Source organism: Saccostrea echinata, unplaced genomic scaffold (genome assembly GCF_033153115.1).
Source record: "Saccostrea echinata isolate AGI-Se365-2 ecotype Australia unplaced genomic scaffold, CSIRO_AGI_Sech_v1 ptg000036l, whole genome shotgun sequence".
NCBI classification, from domain to species: domain Eukaryota; kingdom Metazoa; phylum Mollusca; class Bivalvia; order Ostreida; family Ostreidae; genus Saccostrea; species Saccostrea echinata.
Genome location: NW_026889785.1, coordinates 6756726 through 6767498, shown reverse-complemented (window position 1 = coordinate 6767498; position 10773 = coordinate 6756726). Strand labels below are relative to the sequence as shown.

Sequence of the window (10773 nt, the reverse complement as noted above, 5' to 3'; positions counted from 1 at the left end):
TATTAAAAACTATAGTATGTATAACCATTATGCTCAAACTAATAGAGCATCTGGTGGTACTTCTATAGCAATTAACAATAAATACATTCACAGCCAAATAAATTTGAAAACTAATCTTCAGGCAGTAGCTGTACGCCTTTCCCTTGATAAAACAATTACCCTTTGTTCTGTATATGTACCCCCACACTATCAATTACAACTTTTAGACCTCACAAAATTAATAAAACAACTCACTGCTCCATTTCTGATTGTCAGTGACTTTAATGCCCATAATCCGCTATGGGGTAGCGACAAAATCACAGAAAAAGGGAAAATAATCGAAGACGCAATATCGCATCATAATCTTTGTATACTTAATGACGGCTCAAACACCTACTTGCATCCGGGTAATGGTTCATATTCTTCAATAGATATCAGTTTAGTAGATCCTTCTTTACTCCTAGATCTAAGTTGGTCAGTGCATGATGATTTATGCGGGAGTGATCATTTCCCAATTATTCTTCAAGTACATCAACCCTCCGAAAACAACAATGTTCAAAACTGGAAATTAAACACGGCTGACTGGAATAAGTTTAAATACTTATGCTTACAAAATATTTCTGTTGAAAAAATTAAAAAACCATCCTGATCCTATTCAAAATTTTATTGAAATACTATTAAGTATCGCAAATGAATGTATACCTAAAACCTCGACAAATTCTACTAGAACGAAAAAACCATGGTTTACAGAAGAATGCAATGAAGCGATAAAAGCTCGCAAAAAGCAGAAAGATTATTTAATGGATTACCTACATCATCAAATTTAAGCAATTTTCGTGTATTTAGGACAAAAGCTCGCAGAACTATTAATCTTAGCAAAAGAACATCTTTGAACAAATTTGTTTCAAACCTAAATTCACATACCCCTATAAATAAAGTTTGGAACGCAATAAGAAAAATAAAAGGAAAAGGTCCTGAAAAATATCAACATCTTAGTATTGGAAATCAAATTATTACTGATAAGAAAGAAATATCTAATGAAATAGCCAATGCAATCTCCAAGAATTCCTCGACAAACATCATGAGTCCTAGTTTTATAACATACAAAAATACTCAAGAAAAGAAAACATTAGATTTTACATCCCAAAACAAAGAATGTTATAATGAACCATTGACTTTTGAAGAGTTGCAAAAATCTTGAGATAAATCTCCCGACACAGCTGTAGGACCGGATCATATCCATTATCAATTAATTAAACATCTTCCTAGAGAAAGTAAAAAATGTCTTTTGCAAATTTTTAATACTATCTGGAAACGAGGGGATTTTCCACCTTCCTGGACTCAAGCCACAATTATTCCTATTCCAAAACCTGGAAAGGACCATGCAGTCCCTAATAATTATCGACCAATTGCGTTAACAAGCTGCTTATGTAAAACCATGGAACGGATGATCAATGAACGATTAATATGATTTCTTGAAACCAATAACATTCTTATAAATATACAATATGGTTTTAGAAAAAACCGAAGTACTATTGACCATTTAGTAAGACCGGAGACCTTTATTAGAGATGCTTTTGTTAAAAATGAGCATGCTGTATCTATATTTTTTGACTTAGAAAAAGCGTACGATACTACATGGAAATATGGTATTTTAAAAGATCTTTACAATATTGGTCTCAAAGGAAATTTACCTAATTTTATTAAGAACTTTTTAAATGATAGAACTTTTAAAGTGCGATTAGGATCTACAATTTCAGACAATTTTGAACAAGAAATGGGTGTACCACAAGGAAGTCTTCTTTCAGTCACATTATTCAGCATTAAAATAAATAGTTTGGCTGAAGTACTTAAAAAATGATATGCATGGTAGTTTATATGATGATGACTTTGTTCTGTGTTATAAGTCCAAAAATATGAATTTTATTGAGCGGCGGTTACAATCATGTCTAAACAAAATTCAAAATTCGGCCGATAATAATGGTTTTAAATTTTCAATGAGTAAAACGGCGTGTATGCATTTTTGTTTAAAACGGAAAACCCACGATGATCCAAATTTGCAATTAAATGGAAATCCAATAAAAGTAGGTAAAGAAATAAAGTTTTTAGGTGTCATCTTTGATAATAAACTTTCTTTTATTCCACATATAAAGATGCTCAAGGAAAAAAGCTTAAAGGCAATAGATATTATTAAAGTTGTAGCAAACACAAAATGGGGAGCTGATAAAAGTACCCTACCAGGGTTCGACACTAACCTTAGTCCGTTAGTCTCAGACTAACGAATTTTATGTCGGACTAACAAAATCTGCGCCTAGTCAGTCCGATCGGACTAATAAAAATTACAGCTTGTATGAAAAATTATTCACGTTCGATTCGCGACATTTTGCTGGAAAACCCCGAATGTATTTTTTAGCTCTTTACGCATGGCGGGAGGTCATGTAAGTCCTATTCAATACGACGCTTATTTGTATAATTGATTTAAATTATGTAAAACGTTTCAGTGATCATGATTTAGTTTGACACATGCCGCCCGCAATGGAGAAACAGAAGAAGATGTCGGACTTTTTTAAAGCGGATACTGAGAGTGTTGAAAGGCGAAAGTTAGATATAAGAATTGAGAAAAAAGAACGTGATCGGGAGTATGAACGGAGTCACCGATCACGAGATTTCCAGGAATCTTGGACGAAAAATCGAGACTGGTTATATTTTGAAAAAAGCACAGGACTTATGTTCTGTACAATTTGTAAAGAACACGCGAAAGGGGCTGTAGATAAAGCATGCTCTTTTGTCGCCGGATGGAAATCTACGCCTAGAGGTGAGTCTGCTGCAGGGAGGATTGTAGAAAAACTAAATAAAAAAGCTGTCGATCGTTTAACAGTTTTATTTTGTAATGTCCATGCTCTGGTTCAACATAGGCGTCCATTCACTGATTATCCTTGGATACTTGAGCTTGACAAAAAGAAGGGGATAGATGTAGGAAATACTTATAACACAGACAAAGAGGCCCAGATATTTTCCTTCTTTATTGCACAACAGGCTAGAAACAATATTAAAAAGTTCATGAACAAATGTCCATTCATATCTGTGATCACTGATGGAGCAACAGACAAGTCAGTTAAAGAACAAGAAATAGTGTATTGCATATCGTCAAATGCTGGACTTGTTGACACATATGATTGCGCCCATGACAAAAGGGCCTTGTGGCAATTTTGTTAAAAAGAGAAATAACGTCATAAAGATATGACGTTGCAGACGGTGAGCGTCGACGCAAATTTTTTTATCCACGTGTTTTACGTTTTGACACGTCTAGCTCACTTTTTTCGTTGTTCTCAACATTGAAATGATTATTTATTTTCATTTATATCTTTAATTCAGCGCTCGCTCCATGATCGGGAGGTCGTGAGTTCGAATCTCGGCCGCGACAGACCTAAGTCGATAAAAAATAGGTAGCAACTGTTCCTTCGCCATGCGCTCGGCACTTTGAAGTGAAAGTTGCGGGTCCTTCGGATGAGACCTTAAAAACCGAGGCCCCGTGTCACGGCAGGCGTTGGCACGATAAAGATCCCTCACTGCTCAATGGCCCTGAGTGCCGAGTAAAGGTCAAAATTTGAAGCCCTTCACCGGTATATGGTGACGTCTCTGTATGAGTGAAAAATTCTCGAATGGGACGTAAAACAATATACAATCAATATCTTTAATTCACGTCTTGATCTTCTAGTCCACTGATATTAATTAAAATATTTAGAATTTTATTCGAGACCCGTTTCTTTACTACATGTTATTGTAGCTTTATACGTCTCTGATCTGGGCTATGCATTTCCTATACATGTATAGAAGCTTCAGACAAGGTGATTTTCTTTATAATTGAATATGGATGAACGAATGCGATTTTGATATATAGACAAATTGAAGTTATTTGTTAGACACGTATATTATCAAAATATTGCAAAGGAAATCGTTTTCCTGTATAAGATCCGCCCCACCATTCTCAACACATCGATCATGTATACATTGCAGCAGTGGTACATCGTGCATAAATTTTTGTTGTAAAATGCTTTAATTGCCAAAAATTTGAAACTGATCACACTTCTTCCAACAGAAAAGAAAAGTATTCTTGTAAGTTTTCACAAATGTAGCAAAAGTAGGAACGAATGACAGATGTGATATTAAATTTAAGAACTATAAATAAAAACAAGAGAGGTAACTCTGACAAGCGAGATACTAGAAAGGTACCAGAGAGGGACTTTCTTTTTTCTTTTCTTTTTTTTAACACCATTCAAAATCAACATACTCATACAAATTTGCTCCCGTAGTATAAAAAATATTTTTAAAAAATCTTATCATCAGTTAAAAAAAACGTTTTAATTATAAGTATTATATTTATATTTTCTTTAAAAGTATTTTTGAAAGCTTATGGAACTAGCAGCTGTCAAAGTGAAAGAGAAAAAAAATATAGAATAAGAAATAGATGCTACATTGAACCAAACTTTCATTTATTTTTTAAATCTGTTGCATGTGCATCTATTTATTTTAATATGAAATTATTTTTTAAAATAACTTGAATTTTATTTTTTTTTTCAGTAATAATGATCATAAATTTAAATAAAATAAAATGAAATTAAACAAAAAATTGTTTCGTCTTATTTTTGTTGTTGCCACTTCCGATGTAAGTACTTGAAAACAAACAAAAACTACCGAATGAAATAAAATTGTTCTAGCTTAAAAAAAAAGTTTACATGTATGTATACCTGATGTGTGTGTGAGAGGGAGAGAGATAGATGTTACATTAAATCCAGTTTATGAACACAATGTGAAACTTTAATGAAAAGGCGAATTTTCAAAAACACAACAATATCGTATTATGAAAAGAAATCTCTATCTCTTTTTTTCTTCTTTTGCTGTCTATTTATTTTCAATAACTCGAAAATATAACATTTTGGTACTCGTGTTGTGCATAAAAAAGTTCAAAGGTTTTAGCTTTATCTGCAGTTTTTAGTCACTTAAAAGTCAAATATATGTAATCCTTGTCATCCATAGAATCTTAGCATTGTATGTCATTACAGTTCTATTATCAATCTAAAACTCGTTTTCTTATTGAAATAATAATCTCAGTTATCGGTTTAGTATGATATTGCTTAACTTGCCGTTGAATTATGTAAACGGGCTGATTTTGTTATTTGGATTTATTGAAATAAATCTTGTTAAGATCAAATTGTATTTAAACATGCATTGTACAAATTAAATTAAATGCTAAAAATATACTGCACAAAAGACTAAGAATATGTTTGAAAGTTTTTATTTTTGTGGCAGTGCAGGAGACCGGGGAAGAGGGCCAGGGTCATTTTATATTACAGGGACCTAACTACTTTACAGTGTATCTGTAACGCTTTACAGGGATAAGCATATCCAAGTCTCTGGCATGGGGCCAGAATGGAATTTTTATATTGTAAAACTTCATATTTAATAACATTTGAAAACAATAACATTAGAATTTCATACGATAAAGAAGCCGCGAGAAATGGGGGGGGGGGGGGGAATTCTACACACTATCACACAACAATATTTACATGTACCTAAATGTGTGCCACATCGTAAAAATTTGTCATTTAAAAACTCAGCGAGTCAAGGAATATTATGAACCAGTGGCATTTAACTGACTGGATATATAAAACTTTCAATTAATTTTACACCCCCCTCCCCATTCTATTAATTAATCTGCATGGCATTGATTCATAACGACAACATACATATAATTATTTATGATTTATTTCTTAGAAAAATCTATTTGATATTAATTTAAAAAAATGACATATTGATTTCATTCAAAGTTCGGATAAAATTTGTTGAAATGACAATAAAATACCCGATATCTATTAATACCCAGTGTATACATGTTCTTCTAAAACCATTTAATTTTACAAAATCAAACAAAATCGTTATTCTAGGACACAATTTTTCTCATGATTAACTAGATTTGATAACAGTTAAGTTTCCAGTTCCAGGCATGTGGAACTCATGATCGCAGTTTGTTTTGAAAATGACCCTGCTCATATACATATACGTAAGGAGAGAGTTCAAGGTGCAAAAATAAATTGAGGAATTATATCAATATTATTTCAAACCTAACCAAATAACGTATTTGGAGGTTATGGGGTTGCTGGTGGGAAGGCATCCCCCCTGAACACCTAAAATGTAGGAAGATTTTAAAAATACGACAACCCTCGTATGTTCTTAAACTCATGTTAACTACAAATATTGTATGTTTCTGTCATTTAACTTTTAACCCCCCCTCCACACACACACCCTCACACACACACAATCCAACCACTGGTCATCCTGGATCTGTTCCTATCATTTTAAATGCATGTGAATTATAATTCATCCATTATCCATTTGTTTATAATTTATCAACCTGCTTACTTAAAATTAATTATTCAAAAATTTTCCTTGCTGTGACTGAAAAAATGTGTATCATTTCAATTTAAAAAAAGAAGTTTTGTTACCACTTGCGGGCAGAAGTCCTTCTGATTTTTTGTTTGAAGATTTTTTTATCGAATATTGCTTAACATGCAGTGTATCAACTTAATGTCCTTAAATTGTTGTACAGCGTATACGGTAACTCACTACATTTCACAAATTTTCTGTCTAATTATATTTAGAAAACAAAAACAAAAAAAAAAACAACAAATTTTCACTACCCAGCAGAATCTATTTTATTGTTGTTCCCGAAAATTTTTTTAAAAATATTTTTTAACTTCACATTTTGAAAGAGATATCGTTTATACTGGATTCACCCCCCCCCCCCCCCAAAAAAATGACATCTTGTCCTATCGAGAGCTATGCTTAAAATGAGATGATTTTCGAATGAATTCTACAGGTTTCTCAAACGATTATTACACGAGATAAATACTTTGGTTTTGAGAGAATAAATTGATATTGAACAGAAGCCGCTTGCTTCTCGGGTTTTCCTGACATTCCAGCATAGTGAAATGTAAAACAAACAAACGAACAAACACTCATAATTCTATACACCACTGCATGATGGATAATAATTAATACAACTATTTATTATCATAATATACAATTATTAAAAGAGACAATGACTCAAAAATGTCTCTGGAAATGCTCAATAACATACATTTATTACCGTAGCAACATTACAATGCAAAGTGAAAGTCATGTTCACTCTGAAAACTTTTGACGGTGCGAAAGTAACATGACGTCATTGCTTACTGTTAAAGTATCATTGATATAAATGAAGATAAAACCTACTTAGAGTTGACGTAGGGCCATAAAAATTCAGATTTGGCAACTTCTAACCTTGCTCTATTAATATCCATGACAAACTTGAAATGTGTAAAAATTGCCATAAGGGCCCTTTTCCCATGGGCGCAATCATATTGTATTGGAATAGGAGTGCCAGAACGTGCTGATGCAAATGGAATCATTAGTGTCATTGATACAGTTTTTGAATCTTTGGATATTAAAGACTATAAGGACAAACTGGTGGGCTTTGGGTCAGACGGCGCATCTGTCAACACAGGAAAGAAAAATGGAGTCATAGCCAAATTAAGAGAGAGTCAACCTTGCATCATTTGAGTACACTGTCATGCTCACCGCCTTGAGCTAGCATACAAAGATGCCATGCGTAAATACCCATCTCATAAAACGCTTGAAGAACTACTGGATGGACTCTATTTATTTTATCATAACAGCCCCCTTAATCGTTCAGATCCTGGGAGATCATGTGAAGTATTGGATGTGCCTAAAGTTGTACCAACAAGAATAGGTGGAACAAGATGGCTTTCACATTGGCTGCGGGCATTAGAAAATTTGTGGAAGGCTTACCCAGGAATTGTCAGTCATTGCAAACGGTATAATTTAATGCTTTATACAAAAAATATAAAACAATGAACCCTTACAATTGATGTGAATTAAAAGTTATGACTCTTTGTTTTCAGTTAATTATTTTCTTACTACACTTTTCAGCTGACACACACTTCCCAAGTTCCTAAGAGAACAACTGATGCTGTCGGGAAAGCTGATGGATATCTCAAAATGTTGTTGAATTTTGACATTTTGGTCTATGCACACTTCATGACAGATGTGATTAAAGTCCTTTCAACATTATCATTGTTCCTACAGCATGAAAAGGCTACAGTGTCTGAGGTTTACCTCAAAATATTGGCAACAATGGCTGTGCTGGAACAATACAAAAGCAAGTAAGAAAAGTGTCAATATTTAATTCAATAGTAAACCATTTCATGATTATTTTTTTAAAACCAAGTTTCAATCAATTTCAATCAATTAATAAAAATAATTTGAATTTTGAGTCACTAAATTGCAGGGATGGTCCAATTTTAAAGAAATTTGTTCAACTTCTGGAATTAGACAAGGGCATGTTTCATGGATTTAAAATTAACCGTATTGAAAGATGCAGAGATAACACAACTTTGAAGTTTCCAAGAAAGGGGACCATTGATCGCCTAGTTGACTGTTTAAATGGCTGATTCGATGAGCAGCAGTCCAGGATTCTCAAAGCGACGAAGTTGGCAGACTTTTTGGGCTGGCCAAAACGATCAAATTATGCTGGTATAAATTTTTAGCTCACCTGAGCCGAAGGCTCAAGTGAGCTTTTCTGATCACATTTTGTCCGTCGTCCGTCTGTCTGTCTGTCTGTCCGTCCGTCTGTAAACTTTTCACATTTTTGACTTCTTCTCAAGAACCACTGGGCCAATTTTGACCAAACTTGGTACAAAGCATCCTTGGGTTAAGGGGAATTTAAATTGTTAAAATGAAGGGCCAAGTCCCCTCACAAGGGGAGATAATCAAGAGAAGACAAAAATAGGGTGGGGTCATTAAAAAATCTTCTTCTCAGGAACCACAGGACCAGTAAAGCTGAAACTTATATGGAAGCATCCTGGGGTAGTGTAGATTCTAAATTGTAAAAATCATGACCCCCGGGGGTAGGGCGGGGCCACAATGTGGAATCAATGTTTTACATAGAAATATATAGGAAAAATCTTTAAAAATCTTCTTCTCAAGAACCACTGGGCCAGAAAAGCTGAAACTTATGTGGAAGCATCCTGGGATAGTGTAGATTCTAAATTGTAAAAATCATGACCCCCGGGGGTAGGGCGGGGCCACAATAGGGGGAATCCCAAGTTTTACATTGAAATATATAGGAAAAATCTTTAAAAATCTTCTCAAGAACCACTGGACCAGAAAAATTGAAACTTATGTGGAAGCATCCTGGGGTAGTGTAGATTCTAAATTGTTCAAATCATGGCCCCTGGGGGGAGGGTGGGGCCACAATAGGTATTACAAGGGGGGAGTCTGGTAATGAACAGCATGGCCAAAGTTACTCAGGTGAGCGATGTGGCCCATGGGCCTCTTGTTAGATTAAGTTATCATGTAATTAAATTCAGTATAAAGTTCAATCTCTTTTGAGGAAAAATAAAAATAATCATAAAAAAGAATTTTAAAATAAAGGTAGTAAAGAACATGTGTTTGCAAGTCATATGTAAGATCTCTTTTGACTAATGCATAAAAAAGTTAGTGTCGAACCCTGCCTACTTAAACTGTATCGCTCTCTAATAAGATCGAAACTAGACTACGGATGTATTGTGTATGGATCAGCTAGGACTTCCTATATAAAAGCTCTCGACGCAATCCATCATCAAGGTCTTAGATTGTGCTTGGGGGCTTTTCGAACATCTCCTAAAGATAGTTTATATGTAGAGGCAAATGAACCACCTCTAGACTTAAGAAGAATTAAACTTGCTTTACAATATATAATTAATTTAAAAGCAAACACCGATAATCCTGCTCATGACCGTGTTTTTCATCCACAAAATGCACATTTATTTGATAAAAACAAGAAATGCACAAAACCACTTTGTTTTCGATTTAAAAAATTCATATTAGAGATTCTGAACTACCATTGGATATTGTCAAACCTACTATTCTTTCTGAAATACCACCATGGAAATAATAAACCAGTAGTTAACAAATCCTAATCCGAACTAAAGAAATCAGAAACAAATCCCCTCATTTTTCAACAGAAATTAGCTGAAATAAAATCTAAACATCCTACAACAGAAATTTACACAAAGGTTCTAAGGACAGAGGTAGGGCTGCTGCCGCTGCAGTGGTCAAAAATGATTTTTTTCTATTCGACTTCCGAACGAAGCAACAATTTTTACGGCCGAAGCAAAAGCTATACAACTAGCTTTTGAATATATTAAAACTGTTAGTGAAAAATCGTTTACAATATTTTCAGACTCTCTCTCATGCTTAGAATCCATACAAAATATGAACACAGATCACCCATACTTTTTGGATATACTGACTAAGTTCTATCATCTGACTCAACAAGGTAAAGGAAGTTGAATTTTGTTGGAATCCGAGTCATATTGGTATTCCGGGTAATAACAAGGCCGATAGTTCTGCAAAAACTGCTCTTCAATATGAAATCGTTTCTTTTAAAATTCCTTACACCGATTTAAAGTATTTAGTGAAACTTTATGTAAATTCTCTTTGGCAGATTTTTTGGGATTTTTGTGATAATAATAAATAGTATGCAATACAAAACAAAGTTAATCGATCATCTGATTTCGGCCTGAAACGTCAGGACGAAGTCATTATTTCAAGAATACGAATTGGACATTCAAGATTTACCCATTCATATCTTCTAGACAAAAGAAAATCAACCTGAATGTGTATCTTGCGAATGTGCAATAACTATACACCATATTCTTTTGGAATGTTCTGATTTCTCGCCTATACGAAAGA

General features: G+C 33.9%; 1 pseudogene; it reads left to right on the top strand.

Moving 5' to 3' along the window:
• The first annotated feature begins 2850 nt into the window (after window positions 1-2850).
• Window positions 2851-8489, top strand: LOC133199947 (E3 SUMO-protein ligase KIAA1586-like; annotated as a pseudogene).
• Window positions 8490-10773: the final 2284 nt, after the last annotated feature.